Source organism: Primulina eburnea, chromosome 7, assembly GCF_022965805.1.
Source record: "Primulina eburnea isolate SZY01 chromosome 7, ASM2296580v1, whole genome shotgun sequence".
In the NCBI taxonomy this organism is placed as follows: Eukaryota; Viridiplantae; Streptophyta; class Magnoliopsida; order Lamiales; family Gesneriaceae; genus Primulina; species Primulina eburnea.
Window position 1 is genome coordinate 19,071,550 of NC_133107.1, and position 16,539 is coordinate 19,088,088.

Consider the following 16,539-nt stretch of genomic DNA (forward strand, 5'->3'; position numbering starts at 1 on the left):
CTGCTAAAAACTAGACATGAAGGTGCACTAGTGCGTATAGGATTCATATGATTTCTAAGTTTTCTTCGTGTATCATGATCATGTTGAGATTGAATTTCATCTTCATTTTCTTGGATGGGTTCTTCCGCCATGTTTTGTGAAAATAAAGGATTATTTCAAATGATTCGACCACTAAGTGTACGTGACCAAGTGCTCATGCAAATGCAAAAGGAAAAGAAGAAACACACACAAAATCAATAAAAATTAAAAGAAAGAAAAATAAACTATAAACAAAATAAAATAGACTTGAAATTAAATTATACTTCTCCGATAACGGCGCCAAAAACTTGATGCGACTTTGATTGTTGCACTCCCAAGAGCAGATATTCCACATGTAGTATAATTCGGTGAGTCCGAATATCGTATCCACTGGAAGCTATGGTAATTACAAATCCACTACAATGTCCTTTTGTTTTGTTTTGTTTTGTTTTTCTTTGAATTGTTTAAATCTTTAGTTGGTAATTTTTAATTGTTCGAATTTTAATTCAAGTAGTTCAGATTAGAGGATCTGCTATTTGGTATTTTAATAAAGTTAACATTAATGATCATTGTTGGAAACTGAATTTCGGATGTTTGACAAACTAAGCGTCTAACTGATCTAAAAAGAATTATAACCGGTCTAAAACATGTTGCCATTAACTGAAGAAAAACACGCAGACTTTTGAAGGAAACTGAACCAGCAACTGAACTCGATCAGTTGTGAACTGATCAGTTACTACAAACAGTTGTGAGCTTCTCAACTACATTCTATCAGTTGATCCCTCAACTATACAAGTTATCAATTAATACATTCTGTAACGTACCGTAATTTTACTATTCAAAGTTTGCGGAAAAATTAAAAATTTTCTTGAATAAATCATGAACCTTCAAAATTCGTTAAAAGAGTTAAACTGTACGTCCGCAAGTTGTTGCAACAAAAGATTTGGAAGTTAAAGTTTGACAAAAGTATTAAATGTTTGTATAAAACGTAAAACATGACGGTCCTCGGGTTAGCCTTCCACTCAGTCCAAGCCTGCTCCTTGGTCCCCACCTCCAGCCTCCTCATAAACATCCTCACCTGTATCGATCAAGCCTAGTGAGTCTAAAGACTCAACACATATAAACTGGAAGTAACAAGTACTACATAATAAAATCACATGCAACTTTAAAATAGGACATACATACTTAAACTTGAACTTGCATAACAAAACCTGAACATACGTACATACATACTTAGACGTGCCATAAACGTTTCTTAAACATGCTTGCAAACTTGAATATACTAAAACATACATAGCTTCATCATTTTGTGTAGAGATATGTTTCAAAGCAAGTGACCCATAACATAATCGCCTGATCAGACTAAACCACAATACTGGGATGACATGGACGTATCCACTGCCACATACATGAGATCCCCGTTCATAATTTGACGGGCGGATTGGTCCCCATTCATAATTTAACGCTTTCCAATCCTGATCTAAACCCGTTCATAATTTAACGGGCGGATTGGTCCTCGTTCATAATTTAACGCTTTCCAATCCTAAACATAATTCGGTCACAAGACATTTAGCATACCTCAAAAGCTTAAAATATTTTCTTGCACGTCAACATACTTATTTGGCGTTGAGGGATTCGTTGGACTTCGATTGGGGCCGTTGCTGCACATACTTACATGAATTCAAAAGCTTAATTGTAAACTTAAGACGTAAATATCATGCTTACTTACGAGCTCATTCAATTCCTTAAGACGTTCTAAGATTCCCATGACTCGACCTTGTAAATCATTGTACTAAACCATGACATCAAACCTCAAAGAATGCTATAAAATTTTTCCCAAAATAAGTGCTAAACGGACCCCATACCCAGGTCCGGCTATGGGTCCATGTAGGTGTGCAAAGGAATTACCCGGGAAGAAGTCAGGGCATGGACCCTGTGTCAGGGTCCGGGTAGACTCGGTTGGTTGACACTTTGAAGGGAAACAAAGACATGTACCCCGTGCCCTAGTCCGTGTGGGGGTCTGTGTCGGCACGCAAGAATGGCACCAAGAAGAAAACAGAGGCACAGACCCCGATTATATGGGCCATGAACCGACACCACGAGACCATCTTAGGATGCTATAACATCGAACCTAATTCTCACAAACACCCATAGCAAGGACGTACACCCTATGAGACATGCAATTCAAAAACGTAGTAATTGACACCAACTCGTTTCCTATGACTTCTGATGCATTCGAGTGCCTATCAACACTAAAAGACATATCAAATAACATCCCACATCATACTAAGCATACCTAGACGCTTCAACGATCACCTGTCAATCCCCAACGAAAACCACAACAATAAAATCTCAAGAACATATCAATATATAATTTTTTCTGAAAAATGCAGTTTGAGTAATCCCACGAAAAACAGTCATAACTCACTCAATTTTTATCCAAATATTTTTATTTATTGTCAAATCGAAGGTATCGAAAAGTTCTACAATTTTTGTGTGGAAATATTTCTCAGAATCACGACCGAAAAATCGCAGTATTCAAAAAGACAGTAAAAATGAGTTTTCAGATCTAAAATTATTTCAAAACTGATCCAAACCAATTTTCCACTTAAACGACGAATGTCACACATGAATTTTTACGCATAAAAATAACACTACACATAATATGACGAGATCGATGCAGAAATAACAGAATATATGTTCCTTTTGATGATAAACTTTATCGAAACGGCGATACCGAAGCGGAGATGGCGTGAGGATTGATCGGGACGAACGTGGCACTAAAAATCTTTGAAGAAAACACACGAAAGTTTGCTGGAAGATGGAGAGGGTAGGGGCGGCTACAAGGGTTCTTAGAAACCTAGGTTTTCTCCTCTCAAAAATAAAAAAAAATCTGAGTAATGAAGTGTGTGTGTGTGTGTGTTAATCGATTTTTAGTGTGTGTAAAAACATGTAAGTGTGTGTGAGTGTATAAAACGTGTGTGTGTGTTTTAATTAGGATAAATTATAGCTAAATTAACTAATTAAAATACTAATTAAAGGTTAACACACACTAATTTAATCAAACTCTTCAACTAAAATAATTACACACCAATATTAAAAGTTTTAAACTCTTAAATCCACTAAATAAATGAATTAGGATTAAAAATGCTAAAATTAATAAATATTTAAAAATGCCCCAACCTCAACTTAAAATAAAATCCCCCATTTTAAATTGTCAAAAATCGTCTCCGGTCTTTTCCTCATTCCCACCTCGAATAATCGCCTGAAACATGAAACTTCGAAAAAACATTTTAACGAGCGTCACATAAACATGAATAATTTAAAATACTATATTTAAATAAATCATGCCTGCTAAATCAATATAAATTAGTTAAATGATTTAATAATTAAATAAATGCATGAGTTATACGTGTACTGACTTTGGGCACTACAGTTTCTCCCTCACTTATAAAATTTCGTCCTCGAAATTAAATCTTACCAAACAACTCCTGGTAGCGAATACTCATGTTGCTTCTGACTCCCAAGTGGCTTTTTCCACAGATTGGTTTAGCCATCGGACTTTGACCAACTTGGTCACTTTGTTCCGAAGTCTCCTGCTCCTGTTTGTTTAGGATTTGGTCAGGTCTTTCCTCATAAGACAGGTCTGGAGCCAACTGCAATGGCTCGTAGCTCAGAACATGCGGAGGATTAGCTAGGTACCTCCTCAGCATTAAGACGTGGAACACATTGTGTACCCCGGCCAGATTCGACGGAAGGGCAAACAAGGTGTCACAACAGGATGTTGTGTTAGTGGGGGAACTCTATAGTTACCGGGCCCTACTTGATTGAGACCCCGAGGGAAGTAAGGAAATCTTACCTTGTAACTTTTTGGCAATGGCATTTGCCGCTCCAGCAGCTTTAGTACTTAGTTAACGCCCCAGCCCAACTCCTGCGATGAGAAGGGATATCTTTTTCGATCAAAAGTACTATGTAAAATCTTCGGTTTTTTCCTCCCTCCTTTTGCTCCTCAGCCTACGGGGTATTAGCATCGCTTCCCAAATCTCATAACACCCTTCATGGGTGCTATCTTCACGAAAATGTGGTCACCTACTGCAAACTCCAGATCTCTTCTTCTCTTATCAGCATAGCTCTTTGGCGACTCTGGGCAGTCTTCATTCTGTCTCAAATCTTGACCACCACATCTGCAGTCTACTGAACTATCTCCGGACCAAGTTCTGCTCTTTCACCAACCTCATCCCAATGAACTGATGATTTGCACTTCCTTCCATACAATGCCTGATAGGGAGCCATACCTATAGATGATTGGAAACTGTTGTTATATGTAAACTCCACTAGAGTTAAATTTGATTCCCAAGTCCCTTGGAAATCGATCATACAGGCTCGCAATAAATCTTCAAAATCTGAATCACTCGCTCAGACTGGCCATCTGTCTGCGGGTGAAAAGCTGTACTTAAAAGCAATTTCTTGCCATGGCTGCATGTAAGCTCTTCCAAAAGGACGATGTAAACCTCGGGTCCCTGTCGGACACAATAAAAATTGGGATCCCGTGCAATCGAACAATCTCCCTGATATAAAGCTCCGCATACTGCGTCATGGAGAAAGTCGTCTTCACCGGCAAGAAATGCGCTGACTTAGTGAGTCGATCCACTATAACCCAAATAGAATTAGATCCCCTGACTGACCTAGGCAAACCAACCACAAAGTCCATTGTAACATTCTCCCATTTTCACTCTGGGATGGGGAGTGACTTAATTAATCCTGATGGCCTCTGATGCTCTGTCTTCACCTGCCGACAAGTGAGGCATTCAGACACAAATCTGCGGATGTCTCTCTTCATCCCTGGCCACCAATACAAAATCTGTAGGTCCTTGTACATCTTGGTACCTCCTGAGTGAATAGAATACGGAGATGCATCTGCCTCTGTCAGAATATCCTCTATGATCGAATCAACACTAGGCACCCACATTCTACCTCTGTATCTCACAATACCATCTGACACTGTGTAGATTACACTGCCCTTGGCTTCGTCCTTCAGTCTCCATTTCTGTAACTGCTCATCTGAAGGTTGGCCCGCACGAATACGGTCTAGCAAAGAAGATTTTACTGTCAGATTAGACAGCCTCGGAGCTCTGCCCTTGCGATAAACCTCTAAACCAAACTTCTGAATCTCAGACTGAAGAGGTCTCTGTACTTACGACCGTGCTACAACTGCCACTTTCCTACTCAAGGCTTCTGCGACAACATTAGCCTTTCCCAGATGGTACCTAATCTCGCAGTCGTAGTCTTTCACCAACTCTAACCACCGTCTCTGTCTCATGTTCAGTTCCTTCTGCGTGAAGAAATACTTGAGACTCTTGTGATAGGTAAATATCTGGTATTTCTCTCCATACAAGTAATGTCTCCAAATTTTTAATGCAAAGACAACGGCGGCTAATTCTAAGTCGTGCGTCGGTTAATTTTTCTCATGCACCTTCAACTGCTTGGAAGCATAAGCTATAACCCGACCCTGCTGCATCAATACTGCGCCTAACCCGAGCTTAGATGCATCGGTGTATAGCACAAAATCACCTTGTCCTGTCGGCATGGCTAACACTGGTGCTGAAATAAGAGCTTGCTTCAACATATCGAAGCTCTTCTGGCACTCGCCACTCCACAAGAACTTAGCATTCTTCTTGGTCAGTGAAGTGAGTGGCACTGCTATGGACGAAAACCCCTGAATAAACTTACGGTAGTAACCGGATAAACCCAGAAAACTGCGGATTTCTGATGTATTCTTCGGCTCAACCCATTCCTTAACGGATGCTACTTTGGCGGGATCCACCTCGATTCCACTGCTAGATATTATGTGACCCAAGAATGCCACATTTTCCAACCAAAACTCGCACTTACTGAACTTCGCAAATAACTTCCGACTCTGCAAGGTCTGGAAAACTGTCTTCAAGTGTTGACTGTGCTCCTCACGGCCCTTCGAGTAAATAAGAATGTCTTCAATAAACACTATGACGAACTGATCAAGGTAGGACTGAAATACTCGGTTCATCAAGTCCATGAAAATTGCTGAAGCGTTCGTCAGTCCGAATGGCATCACTAAGAACTCGTAATGCCCATATTTGGTTCTGAAGGCTGTTTTGTGAACATCTACGTCTTTCACCTTCAGCTGGTGATATCCTGATCGAAGATCTATTTTATAGAACACCGTGGCTCCCTGAAACTGATCATACATGTCTTCGATTCTAGGAACTGGGTACTTGTTCTTTATCGTTACCTTGTTCAACTCTCGGTAATCGATGCACAGTCTCATACTCCCATCCTTCTTCTTTACAAAAAGTACTGGTGCGCCCCACGGTGAGAAGCTGGGGAGGATGAATTCCTTGTCTAGAGGCTCTTGGATCTGGTATTTGAGTTCTAGCATCTCTGCTGGAGCTAATCTATACGGTGCCTTAGAGATTGGCACTGTTCCTGGCATGAGCTCAATTGCAAACTCCACCTCTCTCTCTGGTGGAAGACCTGTGACGTCGTCAGGAAAGACGTCCGAGAAGTCTCTGACTACTGGCACATCTGATAATGACGGAGTGGGTATGTCAGGTGCAGAAATAACGCTGGCCAAGATGGTCTGACAACCCTTAGAAATAAGTCTCCGAGCCTGCATGTAAGTGATCATGCGAGGGAAATTTCTCTATCTGGCTGGTTCAAACAGAAACTGCTCCATGCCCACCGGTCTAACCAAAACAGATCTCTTCTGAAAAACAATCAAGACTCTGTTCCTCGTCAACCAGTCCATTCCCAGAATGATATCGAACTCTGGCATTGGTAAGACGATCAAGTCGGCATACACTAGGTGTCCGTGTAATTCTAGATCAATGTCTCTGACCACACTAGTAGCTGATAATTCTTCCCCTGATGGGACTGTCAATGAATAATTCACGTCGAGTCCAGTGGTCTTGATATCCAAGTGAAGAGAGAATGTTTCTGAAATAAATGAATGAGTGGCTCCTGAATCTATCAAGGCCTGAGTAGCTAATCTTTTAATGAAAATGTTTTTTGAGAGACGTTAGCACAACACAAACTTATATTCCAAAATTTCTAACATTATCCTCGATCATAGAAGAAATTAGTATTCCAAGTCACTCAAAAGTATTACTAGCACACTAATAATCCGAAATAAAATTCCACATGCAAGGAAAAATAATACTGAGCTTAGGTAGAAAAGTTTACCTGTCAGTAAAATCGTGTATGGGTTCGCCTCTTGTGCGTGCATGGCCAACACTCTGCCCTGAGTTGGCTGCTTCCAATGTGGGCACTCTTTTAGAATGTGGTCAGTAGCTCCACATTTAAAACACTTGCCTGACCCATATAGGCATTGCCCAGGATGCTGGCGGTTGCACTTAGGGCATACCGAGAAAACAACTGGCCTCTGTGGCGCTCTTATCTGCTGAATTGGACCATTGCCCTTTGGTGGTCCCTGATATGGCTTCTTCCCTGGCGGCCCCTGAAACGGCCTCTTAAACTGAGGTCGTTGTTCCTGTTGGTGCGCCGGAGCCTGATAGGGCCTCTTGCCCTACCTGTCTGCCTCAATATCTCTCTGATCCTGTTCTGCAGCCAAAGCTCTTGACACGGCAACCGTGTAGGTAGTAGGACCAGCAACTCGGACGTCACGCCTCAAGACCGGCCGTAACCCATCTATAAAATGCCTCAACTTGCTCTGGGCATCATTAGCTATCAGGGGCACAAAGTGACACCCCCTTTCAAACTTCCTGACAAAATCCGCCACGCTACTGTCTCCCTGACGCAGCGTCATAAAATCCCTCGTCAATCTGGACCGTACTTCCTCAGTAAAGTACTTGGAGTAGAAAACCTCCTTGAAACCATTCCAAGGCAACACTTGCAAGTTGAATGCCACTGATGCACTCTCCTACCATAATCTGGCGTCCCCTGTCAGAAGGAATGTGGCACACCTGACCCTATCTGCATCGGTCAGTTCCATAAAGTTGAAGATTACCTCGATGGACTTAATCCATCCCTCAGCTATCATCGGGTCAGTGGTACCCGAACACTCCTTCGGACTCATCCTTCTGAATCTTTCATACACCGCCTCAGGTTGGGGCCTCGCCCCTGCATCTACTGCCGCCTGGTTCCTTGCAAACTGTGCGAAGAACTGAGTCATACCTGCAAGCATCTGTGCTTTCATATCTGGTGGTTGAGGTGGAGGAGCATCTTTTCTCTCCTCTCGAGGCTCTCTGTCCTCGTCCCTTGCCTCACGGTCAATCACACGTCTAGGAGGCATACTGTTCCAATAATTTACCCAAAACGTAAACCCCACATGCATGAACATGATATAGACAACATAAGATGCATGTACTTTGAACTTTAAAATTATTCACATACTGAAATCAGAACTTAATGCTTGCTACATAACATAAATTTGAAACCTTAAAACATACAGACTTGAGGTGTGACTTCGTGAGCTTCTTGCGACTGGCAGTAGGCATAACCCTTTACAAGAACACAGCTCTGATACCAACTAACATACCGTACTTTTACTATTCAAAGTTTGCGGAAAAATTAAAAATTTTCTTGAATAAATCATGAACCTTCAAAATTCGTTAAAAGAGTTAAACTATACGTCTCGCAAGTTGTTGCAACAGAAGATTTGGAAGTTAAAGTTTGACAAAGTATTAAATGTTTGCATAAAACGTAAAACATGACGGTCCTAGGGTTAGCCTCCCGCTCAGTCCAAGCCTGCTCCTTGGTGCCCACCTCCAGCCTCCTCATAAACATTCTCACCCGCATCGATCAAGCCTAGTGAGTCTAAAGACTCAACACGTATAAACTGGAAGTAACAAGTACTACATAATAAAATCACATTCAACTTTAAAATAGGACATACATACTTAAAACATGAACTTGCATAACAAAACCTGAACATACGTACATACATACTTAGACGTGCCATAAACTTTTCTTAAACATGCTTGCAAACATGAACATACTTAAACATACATAACTTCATCATTTTGCGTAAAGATATGTTTCAAAGCAAGTGACCTATAACATAATCGTCTGATCAGACTAAACCACAGTACTGGGATGACAGGAATGTATGCACTGCCACATACATGAGATCCCCGTTCATAATTTAACGAGCGGATTGGTCTCCGTTCATAATTTAACGCTTTCCAATCCTGATCTAAACCCGTTCAGAATTTAACGGGCGGATTGGTCCCCGTTCATAATTTAACGCTTTCCAATCCTAAACATAATTTGGTCACAAGACATTTAGCATACCTCAAAAACTTAAAATATTTCTTGCACATCAACATACTTACTTGGCGTTGAGCGATTCGTTGGACTTCAATTGGGGCCGTTGCTGCACATACTAACATGAATTCAAAAGCTTAACTTGTAAACTTAGACGTAAGTATCATGCTTACTTACGAGCTCATTCAATTCCTTAGGACGTTCTAAGATTCCCATGACTTGACCTTGTAAATCATTGTACTAAACCATGACATCAAACCTCAAAGCATGCTATAAATTTTTCCCAAAATAAGTGCTACACGGACCCCGTACCCAGGTCCGGCTACGGGTCCGTGTAGGTGCGCAAAGGAATTACTCGGGAATAAGTACGGGCAGGAACCCCGTGTCAGGGTCCGTCAAAGGGTCCGGGTAGACTCGGTTGGTTGACAATTCGAAGGGAAACAAAAAGAACGCCGTGCCCTAGTCCGTGTGGGGGTCCGTGTCGGCACGCAAGAATGGCACCAAGAAGAAAACACAGGCACAGACCCCGTGCCAGGGTCCCTGTCCGGGTCCGTGTACCTGCGCGACTCTGAATCTCACGAAAATTCTGAACACGCAATGTTTATCATTCTAGACTCGGTTATATGGGCCATGAACCGACACCACGAGACCATCCTAGGATGCTATAACATCAAACCAATTTCGCACAAACACCCATAGCAAGGACGCACACCCTACGACATATACAATTCAAAAACGTGGTAATTGACACCAACTCGTTTCCTACGAGTTCTGATGCATTCGAGTGTCTATCGACACTAAACGACATATCAAATAACATCCCAACATCATACTAAGCATACCAGACGCAGAAACGATCACCCGTTAATCCCCAACGAAGCCTGCAACAATAAAATCTCAAGAACACATCAATACATAATTTTTTGAAAAACGCAGTTTGAGCAGTCCCACGAAAAACGTCATTACTCACTTAATTGTCATCCAAATATTTCTAATTTACTATCAAATCGAAGGTATCAAAAAGTTCTACAATTTTCATATCGATAGTGTAGAACCCGTAAATTGGACTGCGTATAAGCCATGCATAATTCTAATATTTAAAATTAAAATGATGTTATCTCATGAGTATTTAAATTCTTTTCTTTAAATTTATTTATTTTACGCAATATTTTAATTGTTATCTTTTCAGTTAAATAAGTGAGGTCGGACTGGAGATGGAGTATTGAGATAAGTTAATAAAGACTTATTTAAGAAGTGGTAATTTGGCATGTTAGTAAATATAATTTAAAAAGTTGGCATGAATGCAAATTATTAAAATTCTTTGGTATTTTATTAAATTATTATAAAGCATAAAATGCATGTTTATTTCAGTAAATTATGTTTAATTATTTTTACGCATTTTTAGGCATAATTCATGCATGATAGAATTTAATTCATGAAATTTTAAAAGTTCACGCATTAGGATTTCTAGGTGCATTTCACGTTCGAACGAGGAACGGGGACCGGGGAATTTTTCAGGAAAATTATTTGATTGCACGCGTTATTTTTATAAATTAATTTAAAGCTTTTTTAGAGTATTTTTCAAAAATGGGAATTTTTGGGTATTTTTACCCGCATGATTGTTATTTTTATCGGTACGTAAATTTTATCAAATCGGGGACTTTTTAAGGGTTCGGCTAATATTTTCAAATTCTTTTCAACTCGGAATATTTTTCGGGAGTGGGTTTGAGCTTAATGGGCCTACTTTTGAATTTATAGGGCTTAATAATCTTTTTAATCTTTAAATTAAACAAGTTAGACCCATTAACTAATAATTTATCTTATATAATTAACCCTTAAGCATGTTTTAGCCTAAACCTAAAGTCATTAGCCGACACCCCTTTCAGAACCTCTCACCCTCAATTTCAGAACTCTGCATCTCAAGGAAAACCTTCGGCCAAGCTCTATTCTTGAAGGAAAAGTTGCCTCCGGCATTCGTTCTTCGATTCTCTCGCGACCTCATCATCAAGGCACGCTAAGTACTATTATTCTGCATCTTATACGTCATATTTAGGTGGTTTTGTGTGATTTTATCAATGGTTTTCTCGATCCGGTCATGAGCATGAAGTTTGTCAAATTCTTGTTGTGTTCTTGCATTTCTTCGGTTGATGCTCACGTTTTCATGTATTTGGTGCAAGGGGCTGCGATTCTTAAGTTTCTAGAGGCTGCTAGTGGTGTCAAGTTGCTTTCATGAGGTTTAGAAAATGTGCTTGACGTATACAAGTGAAGAGCCGAGAGTTTGGGGCTTGGGTTGGCTTAAACTCTGTCGGGCAGGGGTGCGGCCGTGCATGGGTTCGTATCCTGCCGCGTCTCAACCCTTGTAATGTCTGGTATGAGGTTAGGAGTGGACCATAGGCTGTTGGACGAGGGAGAAGTTCGAATCTCGGTGATGTAGCTTGATAGGGAAAAGGTGATATCGTTGCTCGGGTTCTCGCATGATTCGTGCAGCAGCATTTCACGTTGCTTTGGTTTAGTTTAGGAGGTCCCTTACGGTTTGGGAAGGAAATTTAAATGTTGGACAGATGGTTCTATAAGAGGGGACCGAAAGATTTGAGATTTGGGGGCCATGTGTTGGAGTATGATCATAGAAAGGGAACCGAGAGTTACAACAGCTTTTGTTTGGGTTTAGCTTAGTTTAGATGGAGTCATTAGGTGACTAATGGTGTGTAATAATGGTTGGACAGCTGGTTGGAGAAGGGAGGACCGAGTTGTTGGAGTTTTGGGCAAGGGAAGTGTATGGGGTGGCATAATAAGAATGGGCCGAGAGATTTGTTCAAAATTCTGAATTTAATAGCCGAGAGTTTTGGATCTAATCTTGTGGTATTACGAGCTTCATAGTGTTTTTAAAATATGATAAAAAGTTGGGAAGATTTCGGTTTAGTTTCGATTTGATTCGGGTTAAAACCGGGACCCCGGTCCATGTTTTAAAACGAACCGATTAAGTTTGAGATTTGGTCTCGAGTTTACGTCTAAGGATGATTTTAAAAATTTTTTGGGACATATTAAGGAGTTTGGTAAGCTTCGGGTCAATTTTAGAGGTCCAGGTTTAAAACGATAATATTTGGGTTTCCAGGGACAAAATGACCTCATTTTGCACCCGGGGTAAGATTTGGGTCGTGGCAACACCCTGAGCACAAATCATGATATTTTTAAATGTTCATGCATCACGTTTACGATTTTTACGCTATTATAATAATTATGGTGCATGCTTGGTTTAAAGGAATTAAGAGAGAAAAAGTGAGAAAGTGAAGAGCACTCCGTCTCCGCCGCGCCGCGTCGTTATTTTGTTTGTTTTCTGTAAAAACAAACCAAGGCATGTTTATATCTTCTTTCACTCTTCAATCAAGTCATATAGGTATTTTTAAATATAGCAAGTACATGATTTTAATGCAAGAAGATCGAAATTGTTCGTATTTAATTATGCCATTTAATTATATTACGTGCATGAAAACAGAAAATGATTATTTTTGAGATTTATGCGATATGGCTTGTGGTGCATTCACTATGTGGGAGCATTATTTATACGGTCGCCAGTGACCGCTCAGTTCAGGTTGGTACCACCCGGTCGCCAGTGACCGATCAGTTCAGGATGGTACCATCGGGTCTTCAGTGACCGCCAGCTCAGTTCCAGGCTCCCCGGTAGTCAGTTACCGATCAGTTCAGCTTAGTGCAGTGGCCACAGGCGTAAAACATAATCTCAACAGAAAATTTTATCAGTTATTTCAGTACAGGGCTCCAAGGAGCAAATATTTTTACTGTGATTATCAGTTCAGTTATGCACGTATTATAATTGCTCAGTACAGATTATTTTCAGTATGCCTCATGACATGATATTTTACCCCATTCATATTTTTACTCAGATTTTACTCGTTACCTGCGATATATGCATGCTGAGTCTTTAGGCTCACTAGACTTGATTGTTGTAGGTACTGATGAGGTCAGGGCCGAGGGCGGGGACCAGTGAGCCAGCTTGGGTCGGCAGTAGTGGCACCCGAGGACCTCAGTGCAGCAGTGTTTATTTTATTCCGCAAACAAATTTTTATCAGTCATTGGACATTTTTTTAAATTGTTATTGTGGACAAACAATTATTTCATTCCGCTGCTTTTATTTTAAACATTGAACTTGATTCATCAGTTGGTTTTATGAGTAAGGCCATTTAAGTTCTTTTAAAAAGAAAATTTTTAATTTTTCGCAAATTTTCAAGCAAAAAGTTTTCAGGGCCTTCAGAGATAGTTTTCTCAGAATCACGACCAAAAAATCGCATTATTTAAAAAGACAGTAAAAACGAGTTTTCAGATCTAAAATTATTTCAAAACTGATCCAAACAAATTTTTCGCTCAAACGACGATCGTCACACATGAATTTTTACGCATAAAAATTACACAACACGTAATATGACGAGATCGATGCAGAAATAAAAGAATATACGTGCCTTTTGATGATAAACTTTACCGAAACGGCGATACCGAAACGGAGATGGCGTGAGGATTGATCCGGAACGAACGTGGCACTAAAAAACTTTGAAGAAAACACACGAAAGTTTGCTGGAAGATGGAGAGAGAAGGGGCGGCTGCAAGGGTTCTTGGAAACCTAGGTTTTCTCGTCTCAAAAATAATAAAAATCTGAATAATGAAGTGTGTGTGTGTTAATCGATTTTTAGTGTGTGTACAAACGTGTAAGTGTGTGTGAGTGTATAAAACGTGTGTGTGTTTTAATTAGGTGAAATTATAGCTAAATTAACTAATTAAAATAATAATTAAAGGTTAACACACACTAATTTAATAAAACTCTTCAACTAAAATAATTACACACCAATTTTAAAAATTTTAAACCCTTCCACTAAATAAAATTAGGAATAAAAATGCTAAATTTAATAAATTATTTTAAAATACCCCAACCTCAACTTAAAATAAAATCCCCCATTATAAATTGTCAAAATCGTCACTGATTTTTTTTCTTTTGCCCGTCTCGAATAATCTCCTGAAACATGAAACTCGAAAAAGCATTTTAACATGCGTCACATAAACATGAATAATTTACAATATTGTATTTAAATAAATCATGCACTGCTAAAATCAATATAAAATTAGTTAAATTATTTAGTAATTAAATAAATATATTGGTTATACGTGTACTGACTTCGGGCACTACACATTCAACCGACAAAAGCTGACTACAACAAGTAGTGGGATCGCCGCATTACAGAAAAGCTGCAGGGTACGACTGTCAGAAGAATGGTGACGTGGTATGAAATAGATAGAAAGGTACAAATTGTATTTAATATTACCGTTTGATAAACATAAAAATTGTATATTAATTAAATGTTTTATAATATAAATTTATAATTTTTGCTTTATTAAATGTTTAAATATTATATGTTTTATAATAAATTGTATAAAATATAAGTTGTTGTATAATTATAAGTTTTTACTATTTTTTACAGGTTCGATAAAACAAGAATAACCTTGGCGTTGCAAATGAGATTAAGATGATTCTTGGACCTGTAGAAAGTTGATGTTAATATCTACAATATTGGTGGCAAGCATGATAAAAATCTTCTCACAAGTGGAATCAAATTAAGCAACAAATAAATTTACCAAAGAAGTGACAGTTTTACCATGCTCTAACATTTTGACCATATCTCTCAAATTACTTGGTCAAATGGTTAAACAAATACCACAATTTAAACAACTTAGATATCTACATGTTTAATTTTATGTGGAAAAGAAAATTCGGATGAGAAGATTTTCAAAAGTGATGTGTATTAAAATATAATTTCTTGGGACACCAATGAAGACTTATGTGTAAAAAATAATATTTTATTTGTGATTTTCTCTCCAAATTTGGCTATAAATAGGGGTGCATTGTAATAAATTGAGATATCTTTCATTCTATGAACAAATCTTTGAGTTCATAATATTTCTCTCTTTATTTTTCCTTTATTTCTTGATTTAAATATAATTAGCATGTTAATTTCATATTCAAATTATATTAGCATGTTAATTTCATATTCAAAGTTTTATACTTTGAATAATGAGTAGCTAACTTCCCAAGGTTGAGATGAAAAGGTGAAGCTCTTGGTATGATAATAAGGTTATTAAAAGGTAATAATCTATGTTTTAAATTATTTAATAATTATTTATTGTTTATGTTATACTTATTTCTTTAAGTATTATTATACCCTATTTATAAGTGGGAGTTTTGATTTATTGTTGCTATATGTTACACTAAATTCTTGGAACCATTTAAATGTTAGTTGGGTATTACCAACCATTTAAAGTGGATGCCTTGATTTATTATATATAAATATATCATAATATTAATTTCTTGGTACCATTTAAATTTTTGTTTGGTTTTATCAACCATTTAAAGCGGGAACCTTGATTTAGTGTTTACAAATATTTATAGCACAATAAATACTTGACAACATTTATAAGTTTTGGTATATATTATATACTTATAAGATAATAATATATAATATAATATAAATATGATTATTTAATATATTGGAACCATTTTATTAAGTGGATTTCGATAAATATGATTATTTAATATAATATAAATATTTCGATATGATATTGGACTCACCGAAATATACTACTTGTGGACAACCAGCTCTTGGGAGTGCAACAATCAAAGTCGCGACAAGTTTTTGGCGCCGTTGCCAGAGAAGCATAATTTAAATTCAAGTCTATTTAATTTTGTTTATTTTTATTTATTTGAATTTTTATTGCTTTTGTGTGTTTTTATTCTTTTTCTTTTGCATTTTAATGAGCATTTGGTCACGTACACTTAGTGGTCGACTCATTCGAAATAACCCTTTATTTTTACAAAACATGGCGGAAGAACCCTTCCAAGAAAATGAAGATGAAATTCAATCTCAACATGATCATGATCGACGAAGAACACATAGAGATCACATGAATCCTACACGTACTAGTGCACCTTCATGTCTAATTTTTCCCCCTGATGCATCTCATTTCAATTTTAAGCATGTTGTTATCCAACTTTTACCCAACTTTCATGGCTTAGATTCTGAAAATCCATACATGCATTTAAGAGAATTTGAAGAAGTGTACAACACATATAATGATCTAAATTGTAGCATGAACACCATTCGACTTAAGCTTTTTTCTTTTTTCTTTAAAAGATAAAGCTAAAACTTGGCTACAAAATCTTAGATCGGGATCTATTCGAACTTGGGATGAATTGCGACAACA